Genomic DNA, 23781 nt, shown 5'->3' on the forward strand with positions numbered 1-23781 from the left:
TGTATTTTGCAAAATCATGTGGGATTCAGAACATTTAAACATATATTAATATAAATACAAGAGTTGACAATAATCCCTAGGTAGAAATAATTTATTAAGACTTTAATGTGTTTCCAGCATCTTTCCATTTATGTGGAAGGAGTCTTTTTCATGGCTATGTTGATTGGTAAATAAGTAAACATGTCCTTATTCAGGCATTTCCTCTTAGAAGGTAGGTGGCAACACTACCGTGGTTATATATGACCAGGATGTAGGGAGGTAAGAGGTCAAAGTCAAGCTCCATGAAGTCACAAAACACTGGAATGCAAACAGGTGATGTCTGGAAGGAGGTGGCGAGGGGTCGGGCCCACATCTTTGCATTGGTTGTGTGCACATAGGCTGTGTAGAACCTGGAATGTAGTAGTCCCCTTGAGCACAGTGTCCTCTTTTTCATGTCTATTGTATTGATAGTTTCTTTAAAGTTAGCCTGAGTTTTCTGAACCCAAGACTAAAGTATATATCCCTGACATAGGCTGAATTTTAAAACTGTCCTCCAAGAGTTGTTATGGACTATTCAAGTATCAATTTAGAACCTTGCGAAAGGCTCTGTGTAGACAAAGTTGAGCTTACTACTGATCTTAAGAGAGAGATTGGCTTGACTTATCTGGGTGGCCAAGAGACATCATGGTAGCCCTTAAAAGAAACAGAAAGGATCAGAAAAGCAAATCAGGAAGATGCTGCAGGAAACATAAAGTGGAAGAGTGTGCTAAGGCAAAGTTTAGGATGGCAACTTCCCATTGCCTCCTTAAAGATGGAGGAAGGAGTCCCAGTGGGGATCTCTGGAAGCCTGGAACAATTTCAGCCCTTGTCACACAAGGGAATGTGTACTCTGGGCTAATAAATGCTGGGAATTCAGGTCTGTATACTAGAATGAGCTTTAGAGCAACTCTATCCCCAGGGCCACCAGAATGGAACACAGCTTCTTTCTAGCTGTGCAAACCATACCCTCTACCTCTTTGGACAGTGCAGCTGTGGGGTGGTAAATGGGTGTAGCTATTAGGCACTAAATCTGTGCTGTTATAGGAGCCAAAATAATGTCAATTATTCTAAGTACAACTTGTTCACGTTTACTGCATTCCTTCAAAAGCATGTCTTCCCCCTCATTCTCTCTCCTTTTCCTCCCTCCCTCCCTCCCTTCCTCCCTCCCTCCCTCCCTCCCTCCCTCTCTTCCTTACCTTCCTTGATTTCTTTAACCTTACACATTAACCTCTGAACTAATTCTGCTATCTGTTTTTGAGAAATATCCCTTGATACTGGTCAGTGCCCCTGCAATACCATTGGATCCTCATTTTGCCTTGCCACTGGGGTGCATGTACACTGCTTCTGCAGACAAAATACAGGGGAGCTAGGCTATATTCCATCCTCACTGCCATTGGGGTGCAAGCTAGTAGAATGCTGACACCCACACAGGGGTGGCTGAACACAGCCTAAGATGGGGACCCCAGCCCATGTGTCTCTCTGGGTAAGAAACAGTGCAGGCTAGGGACAAAGCTGTGGTTCCCAAACTCCTGGGTACCTAGATGCTACTGGGAACCTAGAGGAGTTGGGAATGGTCTGCAAGCCTGGAAGGGCCTTCTACAGGAGACTTAGGGGTTGTGGCTCAGCTTGGTAAGGAAGGCATCTCCCCAGGAGGTTCTATATTAAAGAGACAGTCCTTGCTTGTCCAAACTGTTTATTCATAATGGAAACGGGATACATACAACTCACTCAGGGTGGACCAGAGATTAAATACCATATACAGGAAGGGATGTCTGGGAAGTGAGGCTTTTTGGCCAAACTCTTGGGTGAAGTAGAAACTTAATGGTTCTTTGGAAATTCATTTGTGTTGGATGGCGTTTTGCTGGGTCAAAAACATGAAGGAGTGTTTTCCTGAAAAGGACACAGGTAAAAGACTAAGGCAGACTCATGAAGGAATGTTTAGCTGAAGCAGACAGAGATGAAAGGATGTTCTGTGAAAGGATGCATGATGAAGGATTCTTAGCTAACAACACGCATGTATTGGGCCATCTTATATTCCATAGTTGAGCTGCATTTGTCGGGACTCTGTGGACTTGGGCTGATTGGATGCATGTGCTGAGGCAAGGCAGATGGAGGACACGTGATGTTTGGAGGGTACAAATAGGATTCCATGGAGTGATGGAGACAGAGCTAGCTATGCAACACTCGTGGGTCTCACATCTTTGCTGGTCTTCGATTCCCTGACAGAGGCACAGTGGAGAACTTCTCCTGGTGTCCCTCCTGCTGACTGGAGTTGAGGCTGAGGCCTGGCTGTCTCTGCTAGGTCCTGTCACCACTGTTGTTAACCCAACTCTACCGAACTAGACTGCTGGTGTGTCTGTGAGGTGCTTGTAAGTGAATCAAGCTGCAGCTGCTGACCTGTGAACTGAACTGCTGATTTCCAGACAAATCAGTTGGGAGGTGCTCCAAAGAGTCTTTCTAAACAGGTTCACTTCCCCCATATCCTTTCCTTTCCACTGCCTCTGGTGGGTGAAGATTAAAATGTTTAAAAACCATCATTAAAAAATAAGGTTTAAAAGATTAAAATTACACTCAGGCCTCATCTAGATACCCATTAGCATGGAGAACTCTGGGCTCTATGTTAAGTGACTAGTTGCCATGGTCGTCTTAGTGGGCTGTCATGGTCACATGTTCCAGGACAGGAATCTGGTTGGGGGCAGATTCAAATGCCTATAGTTCTCAATTATGAGAATTTCCAGGGTTCCTTAGTCTGCTCAGCCTTCGCAGTTTTTCTGTCTGGTGACACAGTTCCATCTGCCGCACACACACCCTTGCTCACAGTGAGCTCTGTCTGCTCCCCAGCCCCCGGGGAGCTCTTGCACTCTGACTCACTGACTTGTCTCTCCCTGTTCCTCTTCAGCCTTGAATGGCTTATGATGAAGGTTTATATCTTGCCCGACTTTGCATGTTAGTGACTATTCTGAAGCGCCTGGCAGTAGGAAACTCACAAAGTCTAATTGCTGAAATGGTAACTGGACAACAATTACTCCCATGCTGAGTTCAGTATGTGGGACCAAAATATCTGATCACAATGATTGGATAATTATGTCTGCTACTTACAGAAGAATGCAGTGATGAGACCTTCTCAATTTTCACCTTTTAAGATAAAATATATTTTACACTTTGCCCCCTGTTATTCATAGCTTCCAGGGAAAGCTAGTTGATAAAGGCAAAAGAGAAAGGCAAATGACCAACAACAGAAAAACAGAGCAAAGCCCCTGGTCAAACACACTGGTGCTCAAGGAAAGCATTTGCTGTGGATTTATGTTTTATAAATATAACAAGTTATATTTTGCTAATTGGGCAAATCGTTCTTAGTTTATATGATACAAATACCTCAGTGTTAATGTCATGATGATTCTTGGTGTGAGGAGGCAGTGGTATTCCAGGCGCCAGTAAATAACTGGACTCAGTAGGTGATTTGGGAAAAATAAGAACAGGCTGAGCCTTTAACGCTGTGTGCAGCAGGCAGATTTCTGTATTCATGGTATACATAGTGAGATCCCAGCCTGCTGGCGCTAACACAGTGAAACCTTTACTTGAAACAGACAGACAGACAGACAGACAGACAGACAGACAGACAAGCAAACAAAGGGACTAGTAATACAGCAAAGGACAAGTTTGGGAGGGGGAACATTTACAAGTAGGGTTTGGTAGAAGAGGGAGAGGCTTCCTTCCAGATAAAATTGCAGATTTGGGGTTTGTTTGTTTTTTGTTTTTGCTTTAACTTTCTTTTGAAATGGCATATAGGAAAAAATAAACATGATTAAAAAGTGTATGTGTAATTTCCTGTTCATACTCATCTAGTTTTACACACACACACAGACACACACACCACACACACCACACACACTCATGCACACACACATACACACTCGGAGCATTTACGTATAACACATATGCAGATATTCCTACAGTGTTACCAATGGCTTTCTCAGAGGCTATCTGCCACCTAATCTAATATAATGTGAGGTAACACTTTCTAACAGGTCACCAGAATGTTCCACAGTCATCTGACCTAACAGGTTCTACACGAGTCCGAATGCTTGGGATGCCAGCAAGTAGTGTGCAGTTTGATTGGCAGACAATTTGTCGAGACCCTCTGCCAAAGAATGGCTCTGGATAATGCAGTGTGGTTAGGATTCTGACACCTGCCATTGCTGTGAGGCTGGGCCCTTCTTTTGCTACCAACAGTGCCAGTAGAGTGGAAGAGCCCCTCACTGACACAGTAAAGCGCACACCTTCATGAAAACAATGAGAATGGTCCCTATTCTTCCAGAGAGCTAGGGTTGGCCAACCAAGGAAGGTTAGTCTAGTGAAAGCCGGAACTATGGTTCTACAACATTGCAAATTCTTTCTGAACTGTAACAAGATGTAGACAGGGACACCAGTTTGCATGAACAGCTTCCTTCCAAGAATCGCCATATGCAGTGTCACACCCAGCCAGCTCTCCTATAGAATATGGTAGGTAAAAATGAGACTGATTTCCTATCACAATCGCCTGCTTTTATAAGGAGTGTGTGCTTAACAATCTCACATTACTGAGCACTCTGATCAGGCCCAAGTCATTTTTTGAGTGGCAAAATTATAGTTGGTCGTATATCCTTTCAGATTAATTCTAGTGTGCCTGATAGAAATGCTGGTCCAGTGGTCTGAACTTTATAACTTGGCTGTAAAAGAAAGTAAGAATGGACAAAGCCTCTGAATTTATATTTCAGGAAGGGAATAATGGTGGCACTGGAAGGGTCATGAGGCTGCTCAGGCATCTGCACGGTGTCTAGGTGAACCTTTCAGTGAATGACAAACCTAGCTGATAATGGTCCATCAGTAGACAGTAGGCAGCCTAGCTTTAAGCAGACCTTACTTCTTGGGAATATGTGAACATTGGGAGAGACCAGGGCTTCGTACATAATAGTCTTACTAATGAAGTCCAGGTGTGTATACATCTTATTTATTTCTCAAAGGAAATAAGATTCTTAATACATAGTTTTTTTATACAGATGGACTCTAAGGAGACTTAAAACTATTTAAAAATTTGTGTGTGTTTGAGTCAGTCTCTCTCTCTCTGTCTCTCTCTCTCTCTCTCCTTCCCTCCCTCCCCCTCCCGCCCTCCCTCTCGTGTCTGTCTGTGTATGTATGCTTAATTGTATTGAATACAGGTGAGCAAATGTAATTAGGGAAAAATCAAGATTATTAAAACCTCAATATTTTCATCTGTTGCTCTAGGTCTATATATTTATCAAAGCAAATTTCTTTCTTTCTTTTTTTCTTTTCTTTCCTTTTTTTTTTTTTGTTTCTTTTTTTGAGACAGGATTTCTCTGTGTAGCCCTGGCTGTCCTGGAACTCACTCTGTAGACCAGGTTGGCCTTGAACTCAGAAATCTGCCTGCCTCTGCCTCCTAAGTACTAGAATTAAAGGCATGTGCCACCACTGCCCGGCCAAAGCAAATTTATTATTTTTCTATTTTTAAAAGAGTATTTCATATTGTATATCAACACACCAAGAAATAGGTCTAACCATGTGAATATGGTTATACCCTTTCAATGTTAAACCCTTTATAATACTGTTAGTCTGATATTCATTTGTTTATTTAATCATTCATCAAATATTCAGAAGTCCTTGGAGGCATGAGCCATATATTTTTAATGCTTGACACTCAGTAATGGTTTTTTAATTAGTACTGTATACCAAATAAAATGTCTGTGTGTGAGAGGAGGGGCTTCAAATGGACTAGGATGAGACTTTCAAGCCCGAGGAAGTCATAGTCTGATAGAGACAATGTGTATGCACATTCTTGCCGCATCTCAAGTTCTTGAGTCCAACCAAGCCTAACACAGAAGCAGGTACTTAGCAGCCAACATGCTGCTCTCCCGTGTGAGAGCAGCATTTGTTTTCTTAGGTGGCTGCGTCATACAGGGGGGGCAGGGACAGCACACAGATATCGAGCTTTGAGACCCTCCATAGCATCCTAACTGACTCAGGGAGGCCTCAGTGATTCACTTACCATTGATCTGTCTAGCCACTACCTTCAAGGGAGAATCGATATGGCTGGTTTCTATTTCAAGATGTGGCTGATGAAATTACATCCCTTTCAGGTAAATTTGAGAATGGATTAAGGGAACTTAACCTGTTATACGGGACGAGATGTACAAACAGCTTCTTCTAGAGCATGTGTGTGATAGGTTAGGAAACCCTGTCAATGTCTGTAGACACCTCAGTGAGAGAGGGAAATAAACACGGAGCTTACAGACCATGTTTAGCTTGGTTGATGCTTGCATTACAGTATCAGAACTTATTTATTCCTGAGTCAGGCTCTCCTTTAGGCCCGGAGTTATATTTTTCTTCATTGACTTTGGTCACCTCGCACTTGAATGTTCAGAAAATGTTTTTGATTTTGCATGTCTACTTACCTTGCTACCAATCAGTATTCCATTTTTTGTTTGTTTGGTTGGTTGGTTTGGTTTGGTTATTAGTTTTTTGTTTTTTGTTTTTTTTTTTTTTGAGCCAGGGTTTCTCCGTGGTAGTCCTGGATGTCCTGGAACTCACTCTGTATACCAGGCTGGCCTCGAACTCAAAAATTGGCCTGCCTCTGCCTCCCAAGTGCTGGGATTAAAGGCATGTGCCACCACTCCCAGTGCTTTTTGTTTTTTTCTTATAGTTTTCTGGTATTTGTCTTGATTTTTTGATAGATTTAGTTGCTTGACTGTTTCAAGGGCCCTCAAACTGATAGAGATAGAATCTGAAGCTATCCACGATTCTTGTGGGTTTTAGAACAAATCAGCAATAATGGTGCCTGTCTGGGCAGCCAGGGGCCAGGCATGAACCAGTCAATTCTTGGCACTCATCTAAAGAGGTAATGTGGAGAGAGCACAGAGAGACTCAAGTGTAAGCACCCTGTTTCTGCTCCTCTGTCTTTTATGCACAGAATCTCCTGCCTGCTGTCATGTTTTGTCTAAACATCATCTTCTCAGTGAATCCTGTGCTGGCTACCCCTACAAGCCCCAGCATCCCCCTTCTGTATGGCATCGTCCTTGTGTTCCCCTTCTGTATGGCATCGTCCTTGTGTTCCCCTTCTGTATGATGTTATCCTTATGTTCTCCTTCTGTGTGATGTCATCCTTGTGTTCCCTTTCTGTATGACATCATCTTTGTACTTCTCTTTGTCTTACCATGTTCAGGTTTTCCCTTTATCCGCCATTGCCTTATTGCACACCATACAGCTTACTGTGTTTATCCTTTAAGTTATATTTCTACTTAGAAATAAACACTGTAAGTGATTTTTTTAAAAATGATTTTAACAATATAGCCCAGGTATCTAGACAAGTTCTGCACCATGTAGTTAATTTGTAACAAACAGTTTAGAATAATAAATCCATTCATACTGCTAGAGGGAAAATATGTAAAGAGATTGAGATCAGGATCTATAAACTAGAGATACTAAGCAAATGTTACATTTTTCCTAAACAACACTTGGGGAAGCAAAAGTCATCACCTTAAGCCCAGGTTATCACCAGCCTGGTGTTTATTAACAATACTGTAATGTATGGAAAGAGAAACACACAGGAAAGGGACATTTAGGGAGGGGCCCTCGGTGGGAGGAAGATCAGAGAAGGCAGGGGGTGAGAGGAAGCAGAATACATTATATGCGTGTATGAAATTGTCAGTGAACAAATTTAGTTAATAAAAGAAGAGATGACAGCATGCTACACCCGAAATGAGAAGTAAAATCAAAAAATTTGCTTTTGAACTCCCTGAGAGCAAAATAAGGATGTGAGTCACCTGCAATGCTTAAAGATATCTCATATAAATGGAAAATTGGAAAGGGTCGGTCATTGGAGTCCTCAGTACAAAGCCATTAGGTGACACCTGGTGAACAGGGCCTACACTGGAGACTTAGTAATTGGCTTCCTGTTTTCTCTTCTCTCTTTCAGGGTTTCTTACATGCTCAGAGCTTTCTAGGATTGATTGATTGATTGATTGATTGACTGGGGAGGGATGAGAAATCATAAAATGCTCTAGTTTGGCCGCAAAGAAACTGGACTCTGCTCTGATAACTCTTGATATTTCTCTATGCTTGCATTTGCACTTAGGGTATAAAAAACTTGTGTGACTCTGGATAGCTGTGCGTGCACCTGAAAGAGTGCTTTGGAAATTACTGTGTATTTAATATAGATAAAATATTAACAAGAGGATAGATGCATTTGAAATTAGAAAGCAGACCTTTGATTTGAAAGTGAATGATAACTTCCCCAAATATAGTGATGTTAAGGACTAGACACACAGTATGTCAGGTGAATGCTGTGTTTTGGAGTCAGGCATGTTCCCCTTTAAGCTCCATCACGGCTGTGCTATGACCTTCACCAGTTATCAAGTCCTCCTGTACCACACAGCTGTCTTCCATGAACTGAGGACATGCTAATGCCTAGACCAGGTAAAACCCATGGTAATCAGAGGTCAGTAACAGGTTAGGTGTCCAGGCATGCCTCTCCCCTACATCAGAGAAATTAGTAGGGATCTGATATGCATAGAAATGGGAGACTTCTCAACTATTTCCATATTTAAAGCCGAAGAAACTCTTTAAGAGGTCATTTGTCTGTGAACCTTTGAAAATGAAGATATTATTGAATATCTTTATTCTTGCTGGTTCCTTCTAGACATTAATCATGTCTTTCTGATTAATGATGAGAACTGAAATTCTTTGTTAAAACACCCCCGTCTCTATAATGATATAAAACAAAGCTCAAAAGGGGAGTGTGCTGATCCTGAGAATGTGGCTGGGTCAGATCACCCAAGGAAAAGCAGGGACAGCAACTTCTTAACTCAATATATGCCTGCAGTGACATTCCTGTACATTTTCTTACTTGTGGCTATTCGTTTTGCATGGTGATCTTTCATGTAGACATTTTACATTCAAGCATAGCATGTATCTGACCATGATCACCCCAAGCGGCATTCTCCTCCCCCCCCCAGACCATTTCCTATTACTCCCATTTGTTTCCATAGGCAATATCACTTCTGCTTTCATGACCTATATACATAAATGATTTCATGCGTCCATATAAAATCTAGGATTTTTAAGACAAGAAAAGTGAGCTATTTGCTGGAGTCTGACATATTTCACTTACAAGGATTGACAGTTGCATCCATTTTCCTATAAACAACTTAGCTTCCTTCTAGTTTTTCTTTTTACTGAAATTCTTTTCTTACATGATACATCTTGATCATGGCTTTCCCTCCCTCTACTCCTCTTGAGTCCTCCCCACCTCCCCTACCATCCAGATCCACTCCCTTTTTGCCTCTCAGAAGAAAAGAACAGGCTTCTAAGAGATAGTATTAAAATATAACAACATAAAATACAATAAGATTAAAACAAAAACCATCACATTGAAGTGGGATGGGACAAATGGACAGAAGGAAAGGAGTCCGAGAGAAGGCACAAGAATCAGAGACACACTCCTCCACGCTAAAGGGCTCTCATCAGAACACTAAGCTGGAAGCTGTACTGTATATGCAGAGGAACTGGTATAGATCATGCAGGCCCTGTGCATGCTGCCTCAGTCTCTGAGTTTATATGAGTTTTGCTCAGTTGATTTAGATGGTCTTGTTTTCTTGGTGTTCTCCATTCCCCTGACTCTTACACTCTTCCTGCCTCCTCTGTCTCTGTATTCTTGAGCTCTGAGGAGAAGGGATTTGATGGAGACATCTCATTTAGACCCCACAGATCCAAGATTGCTTGCTCAGTTTGTCTGTCTGTCTGATCACCCTCACACTCCCACACCGTGTGTGTGTGTGTGTGTGTGTGTATGTATGTATAATATCTGGTCGTGGGTCTACAAGTCTCTGTATTTGTTCCTATCTGTTGCAGAAGAAACTGTCTCTGATGATGGCTGAACAAGGCATTGATTTATGTGTATAGTATCATTAAATGTTATTTTATCACTAGTAGTTTTTTTTTTTTTTTAATTTTGTTTTGCACTTTTGCACTAGGTCCTTAGGCTATCTAGTGTCTGGTTCTTGGTCACTCCAGCAGTGTCAGGTATGAGTTCCATCTTGTAAAGTAGGAGTGGGACTCAAGTCCATGCCGTCATTGCATAATTATACCCCTTTTCCTTATCTACTCTTCTATTTAGTAACAGAGTACTGGCTAGTTTTGTGTGTCAACTTGACACAAGCTGGAGTTATCACATAGAAAGGAGCCTCCCTTGAGGAAATGCTTCTGAGATCCAGCTGTAAGGCATTTTCTCAATTAGTGATATCAAGGGTGGAAGGGCCCATTATGGGTGATGCCATCCCTGGGCTGGTAGTCTGTATTCTATAAGAAAGCAAGCTGAGCAAGCCAGTAAGTAACATCCTTCTATAGCCCCTGCATCAGCTCCTGCTTCCTGACCTGCTTGAGTTCCTGCCTTGATTTCCTTTGGTGATGAAGAGCAACATGGAAGTGTAAGCTGAATAAACCCTTTCCTCCCCAACTTGCTTCCTGGTCATGATGTTTGGTGCAGGAATAGATACGCTGACTAAGACAAACACCTAATATTTCAATAAAGATAGAGATGCATGTATATATCTGTAGTGTGTTGATTTAAAATCATTTTGATGTATACCCAAGAGTGATATGAGTGGGCCATATGGTATACCTAGTTTTGAGTTTTTGAGGAGCCTCCATTCTGATTTACATAGTAGCTGAACTATTTTATATACCTGCCAGGTATGTACAGGCGTCCTTTCTCCCCCAACCTAACCAATATTTGTTATTTAATTTCTTAATGATAGCCATTCTGACTGATGAGAGATGGAATCTAAAGGTTTTTGATTTGTATGTCTCTGATAAACAAGGATGTCAAACATTTCTCAGAAGTTTATAGACCTCCAGAGACTGCCCCACCTGGGGATCCATCCCATATACAGCTACCAAACCCAGACACTGTTGTGGATGTCAATAAGTTCTTGCTGACAGGAACCTGATAAAGCTGTCTCCTGAGAGGCTTTCCCAGTGCCTGACAATTACAGAGATTGATGCTCTCAGCCAACCATTGGACTGAGCACAAGTTCCCCCCCCCCCCCCAATGGAGGAGCTAGAGAAAGGACTCAAAGAGCTGAAGGGGTTTGCAGCCCCATAAGAGGAACAACAATATGAACCAACCAGTATCCCCAGAGTTCCCAGGGACTAAACCACCAACCGAAGAGTACACGTGGAGGGACCCATGGCTCCAGCTGCATATGTAACAAGGATGGCCTTGTTGGACATCCATGGGAAGAGAGGTCCTTGGTTTTGTGAAGGCTAAATACCAAGACAGGGAAGCAGGAGTGGGTGGGTTGGTGAGTAGGGGGAGCAGGAAGAGGATAGGGGGTTTTCGTGGGGGAAACGAGGAAGGGGGATAACATTTGAAATGTAAATAAAGAAAATATCTAATGAAAATAGTCAAAGGAAAAAATAGTTTATAGGCCAATTGTTCTGTGTCTCTTGAGAATTTCCTATTTATTTCATAATTCTTATACTGAGTTATTTGTGTTGTTTGTATTTTGTCCTTTGGTGTTTTTAAATATATACATGTATTTAAATATTCTAGTAACATTTTGTATAATATATAGATAGTATGCAATAGAATATATTATATATTCTAGAATATGTATGTATGTATGTGTATATATATAAATATGTGTGTGTGTGTGTTCTAGCTACTAACTTTTGTCTGAGATATAGATACAAAGATACTTTCCCATTCTGTAAGTTGTCAGTTAACTCCATGGATCATTTACTTTTCTATGCAGAAGGTTTTTAATTTCAGAGTTCAATTTGTCAATCCTTAGTTTAATTTCCTGAGTTGCTGGAGCCCTTTTCAGAGAGTTCTTGGCTATGCTCATGACTTGAAGTCTTTTGTTCACATTTTCCTATAATGGTTTCAGAGTTTTTGGTCTTATTATTAAGGTCCATTTTGGATTGTTTTTAGGGTGAGAGACAAAGACCTGACTTCCCTGTTGTATTTGTTTCATACTAGGGTTTTTTNTNTTTTNTGGTTTNCNCCAGGTTNTTTTTTTTTTTTTTTTTTTTTTNNTNTTTTTNNTTTTNTNTTTNTGACATTTTGTCTATAGTAATTTTGAAGTGGCTAGTATGCATGCTTTTGCCATCTTTGTCAAAAGTTAGATGGCCATAACTTCACAGGTCTATTTTGGGTTCTTTATTCTATTCTATTTGTCAATGTGTCTGTTTGTGTGCCTGCACTGTGCTGCCTTGGCCACTGTGCTTCTGTGTATCATTTGGAGTTTGAGAGTGTGGCCCTTTCATCACTTCTTTCTTTTTTGTGAGGATGTCTTTGGATATTTTGTGTCTTCTTCACTTCCTACTTACAGTTGTCTCCTTCCAGAGTTTCTGTTTGTCTGACACAGAGTAACATGCAACCCAGCTTTGTCTCAGATTCACTATGTAGCCAAGGATGACTGGTAACTTCTCACTCTTCTGCTTCTAGCTTCCAAGTATGGGGATTATATGCCTGCACATGATACTACGTATCCTGGATGATATACTAGGAACTGAGGGATTATATACCTGTACATGGCACTACGTATACTTGATGATATACTAGGAACTGAAGCCAGGACTTGGTGATTGCTAGGTAGGCACTCACCACTGAACTATGTCCCAGCCTTTGTTTTCTTTTTGTTTCTTTTCTGGACTCATTGTTCCAGCTAAGAAGTCAACTTTGTAATGAATAAGAGTGGCAAAGAGTAGACAACTCTGTTTCATTTCTGATTTTGTGGACCTGCCTTATTTTTCCCTGTTTTAGTGTTACCAGTAGGGTTGTTGTATATAGACTTTATTTTGCTCAAGTTTGTTCCTTCTTGTCTGTTCAAGATTTTTATCACACAGGATGACAGATTCTGTCAAAGGCCTTTTCTAGATTTACCGGTTCAATCCCTGGTTTTTGCCATAGAGTCTATTTATGTGATATCTATCATTTATAGATTTGCATTTGTTGATCTATCTCAGCATCTTTGGAATGTAGCCAACTTGATTATTGTGAGTTGGGTGTAGCAGTGTTTGATTGACAATTTTTTGTGCCCAAGCTTATCGGAGATGTTGGGCTGTAATTTTCTTTGGATGCTATTGTAGCTTTGGCAGCCAAGGAGGCTCAGAAGAATATTGGAATATACTTTGAAGACAATCTAAAACAAATGGATAAATTAATAGACATAAAAATGTTAAACAGTGAACATATATACAGGAGGTGGAGAGATGGGTCAGTGGTTAGAGCCACTGGCTTCTCAGGATTTATACTAACACCCACACAACTGTTTCTCATTAACAGAGAGTTGGAACCAAATTTCTGGAAATTTTTGGATACAAGCTGAGTGATTAAAGCCTATAATTATATCTTATTAATTTTATGGAATAAATAGATAGTATTATTTATTAGATTTGCTAATTAATGTAGCCAGTATAAATTTCCCATCAACTTTTGAGTGACTTGAAGCAACAATATATGTCTAAAATACTAAAGAAAAATGCAAGTGAAAAATCTCTGAAAGGAGAAAAAATTTAAGACAAAAGAAAAATTCAGCAACATAACCTATGCAAGGAAATAGAATTATTTTACTAGGCAAAATCAATGTAACTTTTCTCTTAAAAGACATAGGCTATGAGATTAGTGTATACATTTCCTTCTGCACACTATAAACTTTCTGTCATGTGTAATAGTAGTAGGTGTACCCATGGGGCCTGTAAACTCTCCAGTGGGTTCTTAGCTGCACTTGTAATGTTAGGTATGCATTTTCTACTATGAAATAGATTCCAATGTGTTTGGTTCCACTATTGTACCCTGAGTCTGGTTCTCAGGATTTTTCTGTCCCCTCTTCCATGATGTTTGCTGCCTTGGGATAGGTTTATAGACATAAATGTTCTACCTGTGGCTGAGCACTCTACAGACACTTATTCAATATTTATTCTCTACCCTTCCATCAGTTGTTAAATTTCTACATTAACTACCACCCACTGCACAAAGAAACCTCTTTGATGGGAACTGAGAGCTGCACAGATATCGGGGTAGAGAGAGTTTAGAAGACAGTTGGATGCTATATCCATATAGCAAAATGAGAGTAGCAGGCTCACCTCAGACTCTTTGACCACCCCAGCCTTGATTTCCTTTTCATATTTACAGTCCAAGGCCTGTGTTTCCTCTTGTTTAACAGGCCTTAAATCTAACCCAGGAGTGATTGGTTGGTCTCACATTTTGGGCCACTGTTGTTCCCATGGGCAAATCTTTCCATGCTGGATGTTACTGTAACTCATAGAAATCACAGCTACAGAAAACCACAGATGGCCTTTATTCCCCAGAGTCCTGAATATCAGCTCTAGAAGCTGTGAAAGCTTAGCAGGGTCTCAGCATGTGTCCTGGATCAGCACTGAACTTAAAAATACTCCCATCTCTGCCTCCTGAAGGTTGAGATTATATGTGTATACTATTATACCGAGTTTAGAACAGAAATGACATAATTAAGATGCTGGAAATCACAACATAAAAATTCCATTTCAAATATCACTTATATAGATAGATTTATGCATAGAAATAAAGACCTTGGGAATAAACAACTATTTTTAGGATTATAGATGGTTAACACACATTGAAGACATAAACTTTTTAAATTTGTATGTATTACAGATTCAAAACTTATGAAACAAATTCAGTAGTAGTTATGGTAAAAAGTTGAACAAACACTGAAAATTAATAAAAATAAGCCTTCAATATGTAAAACTTAGAAAAGAAGGGCGAGAAGGGGGAGATTCCCTCATGCACACATGGCAAAAGCCAGAGGTGAAAGGAAATAGGGAGAGAGATAAGTCAGGAAGAAGGCACCAGAAAGCCAGAGGGAAAAAACCAGCAAAAAATAGTGGAAAGCAAAACCAGAAATTAATATGATAAGAGAAAAGGAACTACAGAGAAGATTAAAACCATCCAAAGCTCATTTTTTTTGAAAAGCAAATGTAATTCAAAACCATTTATAAGGTTAAGATTTTAAGAGAAAAAGAAGCAATAAACCATATAAAGATGAAACTTCAACTTATCAATAGATATTAAACAGAGATTAATGATGTGACTATTTGATTCAACCTAAACAGATCTGAGAAGAGCCTGGAAACGGAAGAGTCAGAGCAGGTACAGGGAAGTTGTGTTATTCATATTTAAATGTGAATGTAATATCTGTATGTGAGCAATGCACCTCATTATACTTTGCATATGACTACAGCTGGTTAGGGCAAAACCACAATAAACCAGAAGTGGGAGGAATGATGAATCCATTCGGTATTCAGGATGGTGATGTTTAGGGTTCAGGCAGGGAGAAGACTGAGGACAAGGACACAGCGGACTTTGTTTTTATTTTGTCCTGTTTTTGTGACAAACGGCAAAACCATGCTTTCTCTCCATCTTAATTCTTGGCTGTAACGTGTACTCACATATAATTTTAAATAATTTTAGCAGATGCCTTGTGCCTATACCTGATGTATTAGCCAAATAACAGAAAATGACATAACTTCATTAATCACTTTCACTAGTTGCTGGGCAGATTTTTCTCCACAATCAGTTTTTGTTGTTGTTGTTGTTGTTGCTCTAATTGGAAAGTAAAAGAATTGACTTCATTTTAGACGCTGAATGCTTATGAATTGGGTGTGTATTTATAGCTGCTTTTCAGTGGCCATTCTCTGCTTTCTAGGATTGTGGCGTGGTTACTCAAATTCTGTCCACAGCATCATTATTACCAGCCATGCAGTCACGGATCAGTACTCATTTTAACTTTTAGCCATGATACCTCGTTGTCACCTTTATTCATAATGTGTGACTCTCCTGGCCCGATGTGGGATGATTAATAAAAGACGGGCAGGGTTCTGGGTCCCAGACTATACCGACTCCTTAGACTCTGCCCTTAGACTAGCTGCTCTAGGCAGCACTTTTAGAGACCAATAGAGTGTTCAGAACTTTAACAGGAGATTAATTCTCACTTTGAGATATTTTGCTCTTCTGTGGCCAAGGGTTTCTTCTTGGGTATTGTTTGTTATAATGGCCTGTCTGAAGTATTCATTACTTTTCTTCCTGTAGTTTCTCCACCTACATATACAGTTATAAAACTGTCATGTTGCAGCATATTCTGTACGTGTGTTCTAATAATCAGTTATCTATGTTAACAAAACGGAGCAGGTATGTGTACAGAAACCCACTCTTTCTTTCAACCAACAGTGAAAAAGAATTACATGTAATGTTGGGTTATTGCCGTTTCACGTGCACAAGGAACGGCAGCCGAAGGATGGAGCTTTGTCTCCATCTTTGTCTGCAGCTTCTTGCTGAACAACCTGTAATCATTCCCCTTTGCCCTGGTTATTACAAATTATAACAGACTGTGGTAGAAAGCAAATTGTACTGGGCCATATCCGATTTATTTTGTGAGTCTCTGCAGAACTTCAGTAGGAAGGGACTTTTCGATTGTGTTTATTTCTATTCTCCTGTGATTCGGGTGTCTTTCTCCAAATGATTCAATATTCGGAGATGTGCCCAATTTCTTTACTTAATAACAAAACAGTCCTGGACTCACTGTAAATCAGTAGGGGATCCAGCAATAAGGTACAATACATCACAAAGGCAGTGTAGGCTATCATTGGAGATAATAAGCAAGCACATTAATATTCAAGCCCGGCGGAATCCTGGCTGTGTTTCCGAAAAGCTGGAGAACACATTTCAGGTTTAATGTTCACCAGTAGATTTTGCCAGTGGATGTGTCGGACACTTTCTGCAGTAATTCATTCATGACATCAGTGGGCAATGTGGGAAACTTTCATCCGTGGCTTCTGTTTACCTAACTGTGTACTCAGATGATGTTTTTCGGTGAATACCCACAGTCCTTTCTGCTTAGATCTTGGGTCTTTCTTTGTCTCCTCTGGCGATGTCTCAGCTGCTGGATAAAGCTGATCACATATGTATGTCTCTCTGTGTGAGCTGAAGTCAGGGAGGGTAGCCAAAAGGAAAACAAACAGCGACAGAAAACTTGCCTTGTTCTGCAGAGTGTAGAATTTCCCTAGAGTCTAAGAAATTCAAGTTGGACTTTCTTCATGCACCATGACCTAAGTTTGGTACGGAAGAAGAGGGCACTCGGCTGTAATAGATGTGGAGATAACAACGAAGCCGTGGGCACCAACACAGGGATGCACAGACCGAACGCTCCCGGTGTCAGAGACCACCTTTTACTATAACCTGTACTCTCCTTCCCAGAGCTGGTACCTAACAACCCCATAAATATGGCATATGGAATTATATTGCAGTTACCTTTAAATAAACAACTAGTACATGTTCTTGTGCGGTTCCCTAATTCACAATAGGTATTTTGCGATTTTTGCATTACTGTAAGTGACTGCACAATTTAGGATTAATATCCCTTTCATTGTAAGCCATGTTTAGGTTTTGGTGTGACAGTTGACTAAGACTCTACTTTGGAATCTTCGCTGTACATCAACCTGTCTTCTGAATTCTCAGGCAGTGAAAGGGCAAGGCCATGAGGAGAAGAGAGGCTTGGCATGGACAGTGCTTGTGAGTTTGCTTCTGCCACGGCTCAGCCATTTCCAATTCTGTTGGCACCATCCCTGCCAGTCCTCACTGGGGTGACGGGCCTTGTACTTAGGTGGAGTGCATTTTCAGGATCAATACCTTTGATTTAGAACCCTTGAATTCTATAGGACTTCCTTTACATTCCAAGTACAGCTAGCTCAAGTAACAATCTTTTACTCCCTCCATTATATGAAGGATTTGATTAATATCCAGTTTGTATAATAACATGGAAATTAGAGGCTGGAATTCTAGAAGCATATCTGTATTTTCCCAGTATGGTCTCTTAGACATATCTCAGAGGTTCTCTTTTCCGAGGTGACTCTAGTTTGTGTCAAGTTGACTCCTCTCCCCTGTGCCAGATCTACAGATGTATGTCTGTCTAGATCAGTGGTTCTCAGCCTGTGAGTCATGGCCTCTTTGGGGGTTAAACAGCCTGTCTAAGTTAGGCATTAAGAGGCATCATGACCATGGCAACTCTTAGAAAGGGCAACATTTGATAGAACCCAGCTTACTATTTCAGAGGCTTGGTCCATTATTATGACAGGAAGCATGGCAGAGTGCAGGCTGGCATGATGCTGAAGGAGGAGCTGAGAGCCTCATCCTGATCCAGAAGCAGCAAGGAGAGACTGCAGGCCACACTGAGCATAGCTGGAGCATAGGAGACCTCAAAGCCTGCCCCTATAGTGGCACACCTCCTCCAACAAGGCCACGCCTCCTAACAGTGTCCCCCCCCCCATGGGCCAAGAATTCAAACACATGAGTCTATGGAGGCCACTCCTATTCAAAGCACCACATGATCTTTGATAGAAATCACCTAAGACCACCATCAAACACAGATAATTATATCATAATTCATAACAGTAGCAAAATTATACTTATGAAGTAGCAGCAAAACTAGTTGTATACTGGGGGTTACCACAGCATGAGGAACCATGCTCTCAGCATTAGGAAAGGTTGAGAACCACTGATGTAGAGATCTACAGATATAAAAATATATCTAAATAGTTGCCCAAGAGTTCAGAGATGGTGAGATGGATATTAAGCAATAGATGGTAAGCTCAGAAAAGACATGTTAAAGAGAACATACTACAAGGTACCTTAGTAGGTAAAGAATTTTCCATCCAAGTTTGATGACCTGAGTTCAGTTTCCCAAACCTATAGACATGTAGAAAACAAAATCATCTAGCAGAGTTGTCCTCTAATATTCACATGTGTGCCAATGGGACTTCCCCTTATTACATCATACCCGTACATATATACACATGCACTCAGACCCTCCCACGCCCATATACACATAGGGGTGGGGTGGGATTTTCTAAAATTAGAGAAAACTGGGAATAGAGACAAATAGGAAAACAAAGGTCAAACTGGCTTTCTTTCTGTAGCTTGTAAGCACGCTCTGCCATGTACACAGTGTGGATTTTGTCTAAAGGAGCAAAACTGAAAACTGATGAGACGAAGACACCAAAGACAGAGCAAACCTGCACGCTCATAGCTATTTTCCTACGGGATCGGAGTAAATAACAGAGAAGAAAAGTGGAAGTTACAGGTACGATCCCCAAAGAGCCAACAGAGCACAGCAACTGTTAATACATCTTGGGGGAAAAAGAAAAACAAACATTACACTCAAAATACAAAAGGAAATATTTGAGCAACCAGGCAACACAAATGATTTACCAGGAAAGATGGAAACAGTAGTATCCGTTTCTCCTTTCCTTTCTCCCTCCCCCCTCTGGTGTCATTCAGCAATAAATACTGCAAGTGAAGCAGTGGGTACCTTCTATTCCTGAAGACAATACGTGGTCCTGAGATTTTTCTCTCAGCCTAATGATAGTAAACATAGCTGGAAGGAGGCAGGAGGATCATGCATTTGAAACCCATCTGGGCTACATGGCACATTCCAGGCCAGACTAGGAGCTGCATAATGAGACCCTGTCTCCAAAACACTAATACAAATGGAAACAAAAATAGCAAAGAATGGCAGAAAGAAGGCAGGCAGGTTGGTTGTGGGCAAGTGTCTTGATTGTGTCTTCTCAGAGCTCCTATTTTAGAGCTATTTGATTCTCTACATTTTTCAGCTATTGCAAGCTCTACACAGACTCTGGATGAAAGACTGGAAAATTTAATTAGCTTGTGTTCCAAGAATGCAGAATACAGAAACTTTGTAAACTATAACAATATGGAAATGATGTGTGACGCAGAGAGGTTTTATTTTCCCTCCTCTTATTATAGCCAAGGGAAGATGGTGTCATTTACTTATGGTAAACAAAAGAGAGATGTTAAATGCGCAAGGAGTAAGAAAGTAGGACCCATGGTACATAAGATGGTCCAGAGGATGCCGAATGTGGGCGGGGACATAAGGCACACTGGATGCCCATAGCTGACCAATGAGGAAGTGAGCCTTGACCCAAAAGCTAACACAGCCTGAAGGTCGGATCAGAATCAAGGCTGGCAACTGGTGTGCGCACCAACATATTAGGTGTGACACGTCTCTTCTTCTCTGTCTCACTGACTGTTTTCTGTCTCTGGGTGGAAAGTAGAAAGTGTGAAGTTACCATGATGATTAGTGAGCACCTATACCTGGTGGCTTATGAAGGTTGGTTCTGTTGCAGGTGTGAGGCATGCACAGCACCTCTGGTGTTTCCAAGGGCATTGTTGCCATGGCGTCTTGTCAAAGAGGACACTAACGCGACAGACTGTCGCTACAACCATTTGCTAACTTGTAAAAAATTTTTTCACACCCAACCTGTACACAATACCCATGTCCTGAAGTAGCTTGGGTTCTCCTGAGGAAAACTATTCCGACAAAATTCTGTTAACTGCAAAATGATGAGGTTCTGCCTTCCGTGCTGAAACCTGGTTGGCAGGAAACTGAGGTGGAGGGTTTGTGAGAGCCAGAGAGTTAAACATGTAGCTCCTACTTAGAAAAAAACAGCCCTGCAATTGCACATGCTACTGTGAATCTGTGAGAGAAGCATCAACAGTTGCTTACTGCGTTTATAGCACACACATTCATGCACTGTGTTTCCCTCACACACCACCCCCATCCCTTCACTCCGCCTCTTGCATCTCTGCCCATAAAGGCTGCCCTTGACCAACACCAGAAATAAATTTGATTTCTCTAATGCAGGAGGTAATTGGATTTTTTCCTTATTGAATGCGTCCCTTTAATGATTGTCCCTGCAACTGCCAATTTAGCTGTAAGTGACTTCTCATCCATCAGATGGTGTGACTTAAAATAAAGACTAAGAGCTGGGGGGTGGGGGGAAAGGCCCAGCTGCCTGGCATCTGACAGATTGTTTCTTGGCCCCCATCTTATCATTTTCTTGAGAAAAGATTTTATCTCTGGATGTGGTCTTTATAAAATAAGCTGCATAATCGTTGGTCATCCATCTAGTGGCGGATGGCTACTCTCCAGAAAATATAATAAGTATTTTCAGAAATTACCCTGCAGCAAACAATGAAGTGGGATAAAACACACCCAGTAATCATTTTGCTACATGAAAATATTATCATTTATACTCCTCAGGTACAGGAGACATACTGATGAAAGAAATAATGAAATCTTATCATTATTATTTTTTTAAATCTGGTCAGACATGAACTACAAACCTTTATGTTTTATGAAATACTCAGCACAAGACGTGTTGTCTAACCGGCTGGGTTATGAAGGGAAGGAAGATGGTTGAAGTTGTTGCAGCAGCTCTTTCTTACCTCCCCTGAGACTGTGTGTCTGAATACGTAGGATTTAAATTCCCTGAGATTGCCTACTTTTTTGTGACGATACGATTCACCCAATTCATGCTCTATCCCTTCCCTTGGATCTTGTCAATAAATATCTTGAATCTTTTTTTTTTTTTGAAGGAAATATAATTGAAGGTCATCACTGTTAGTGATAAAATTTTAAAAATTTAACTGGGAAAGGTTAGAACAAATCCAAACAGATGAGAAAATAATCAATTACTACCTCTATTTTACAAATAGCAAGGGCTGGAGAGTGAGGGCTTGCTTGGCAGCTAAGAACACTGGCTATTCTTTCAGAGATTCCCAGAACCTGTGTTGAGTGGATCATGAATGCCTGTAACTCTGGCTTTAGGGAGCCTGATGTTTCTTTCTGTCCTCTGTGACACCTACACACACACACGTGCACACACACCTGTATACATACCTTAACTCACACCTGCACACACACCTCTACACACACTTTAACACACAGCTGCACATATATGAACACACATACACAAATAAAAGTAAATCAAACAATATCTCTCCCTTTTGAATTTTCAGTATTAGTTGTTTCCATAGGCATTAGGAAGTTTAGAGTCTGAGGAACTGAGACTTTCCCACATTTCCTTAGTTCTTCCCACTCTCTCTTCTACGGTGATTCCCAAACCATGGAGGTGATATAGATGTCCTGTTTGTAGCTTACTCTTAGCTCCCAATCATCATTATCACGTGACCACTGCACCAAGAAGCTTGTCTGGCCCATGATGATAGGAGTATCTTTTTAAAAGATTTATTTATTTTATGTACATAACTACACTGTAGCTCATCTTCAGATTGAAGCTGTCTTCAGATACATCAGAAGAGGGCATCAGATCCCATTACAGATGGTTGTGAGCTACCATGTGGTTGCTGGGACTTGAACTCAGGACCTCTAGAAGAACAGTCAGTGCTCTTAACCACTGAGCCATCTCTCCAGCCCCACAGGAGTATTTCTTAATAGGTAATAAAAATTCTTCTTTTTGCAATTTTTTATACTCTATATCTGGTTTCTCAATTTTGAATCTACCTCGTGTGTGCTGGCTAGTTTTATGTCAACTTGATACATACTCAAACCATCTGAATTGTGGGTCCCTCTACTGAGAAAATGCCTCCCTAGGTTGGGGTTTTAGGCCAGTTGGTATGGCATTTTCTTAATTCGTGATTCATGGGGGAGGGCCCAGCTTATTGGGAGTGGGGCCACCCTCAGCCTGATGTCATGGTTCTACAAGAAAGCAGCTAAGTAGGCCATGATAAATAATCCAGTAAGCAGCACCCTGCATGACCTCTGTCTGTATCAGCTCCTGCCTCCAGGTTCTTGAACTGTTTGAGTTCTTGTCCTGACTTCATCCAGTGATGAACTGTGATGTAGACAAATAAGCCAAATAAACCCTTTCTTTTCCAAGTTGCTTTGGTCGTGGTGTTTAATCACAGCACGACTAATCCTGATTAAGACATTGTGTGTTTAAATTTGAGCATTATTAACTAAAACCAAACTAGTGGAATGATGTCTGTTTGATGGGTTATAAATTTTCTGGAAAAAAAAGTTACATACGTGCATGTATGATGCATACAAAATCACATTTTCCCTTTTTAGGAAAATCATTTCACACACTTATAGGCCTTTTAAATGTTCAAATAGCAGGCTATTAATGATACATTGAACATCTGAGGAAAGCATTAATATGTGGTGTGGCTAGTGAGCAATTTACCCTGCAAATGAGTCTTTTATAATAAACATATATTTACTGATTCATTTTCTCATTTATCTTTGGTATAAGCATTTTGGACTGCTATGTGAAAGACCCCGAGACAGTAGAAAGGATGCAAAGACAAACATTTATTATTAGGGATCTTAAAGGCTGATAGAGAGAGAAGAGAAATGTTAACATGGGAAATGGAGTGTTTTGGCACAAGAGGCTGAGACAGAGAGTGTGCACTGAGTGTGCTGGAGCAGACAGTAGAGGCAGCTTGGAGGAGCACAGCTGTACCCAGGCTTTAGCAGACAGGCAGTCTGTGCGTGTGGCAGGGGGAGGAAGGATGCTTTTGGAAGAGGCAAAGTTGTAGATGGGAAGGTGCTGGCTAATGAGAACACGTGCACTGTAAACTTGGGGAAGTGCTGTACCAGACTGGTGGTAGGGAAGGCTTGATGTTTTGCTCATGTATTAGCTATTTACTACTTCAGGGGAGAGTGGGAGGTAAGTCAGCAAAAGCCACAGACAGTAGAATTGAGAGACAGACAGACAGACAGACAGACAGACAGGCAGAGAGAGAGAGAGAGAGACAGACAGACAGACAGACAGAGACAGAGAGAGACAGAGAGAGAGACAGAGAGAGAGACAGAGAGAGAGAGACAGAGAGAGAGACAGAGAGAGAGA

At 41.0% G+C, this 23781-nt stretch overlaps 1 protein-coding gene across 3 annotated transcripts in view; it reads left to right on the forward strand.

Annotated features, from left to right (window-relative positions):
• Positions 1-23781, forward strand: part of Tmem117 (transmembrane protein 117) — a 460550-nt gene that overhangs the window by 275951 nt on the left and 160818 nt on the right. The window lies entirely within an intron of this gene.

Source organism: Mus caroli, chromosome 15, assembly GCF_900094665.2.
Source record: "Mus caroli chromosome 15, CAROLI_EIJ_v1.1, whole genome shotgun sequence".
In the NCBI taxonomy this organism is placed as follows: Eukaryota; Metazoa; Chordata; class Mammalia; order Rodentia; family Muridae; genus Mus; species Mus caroli.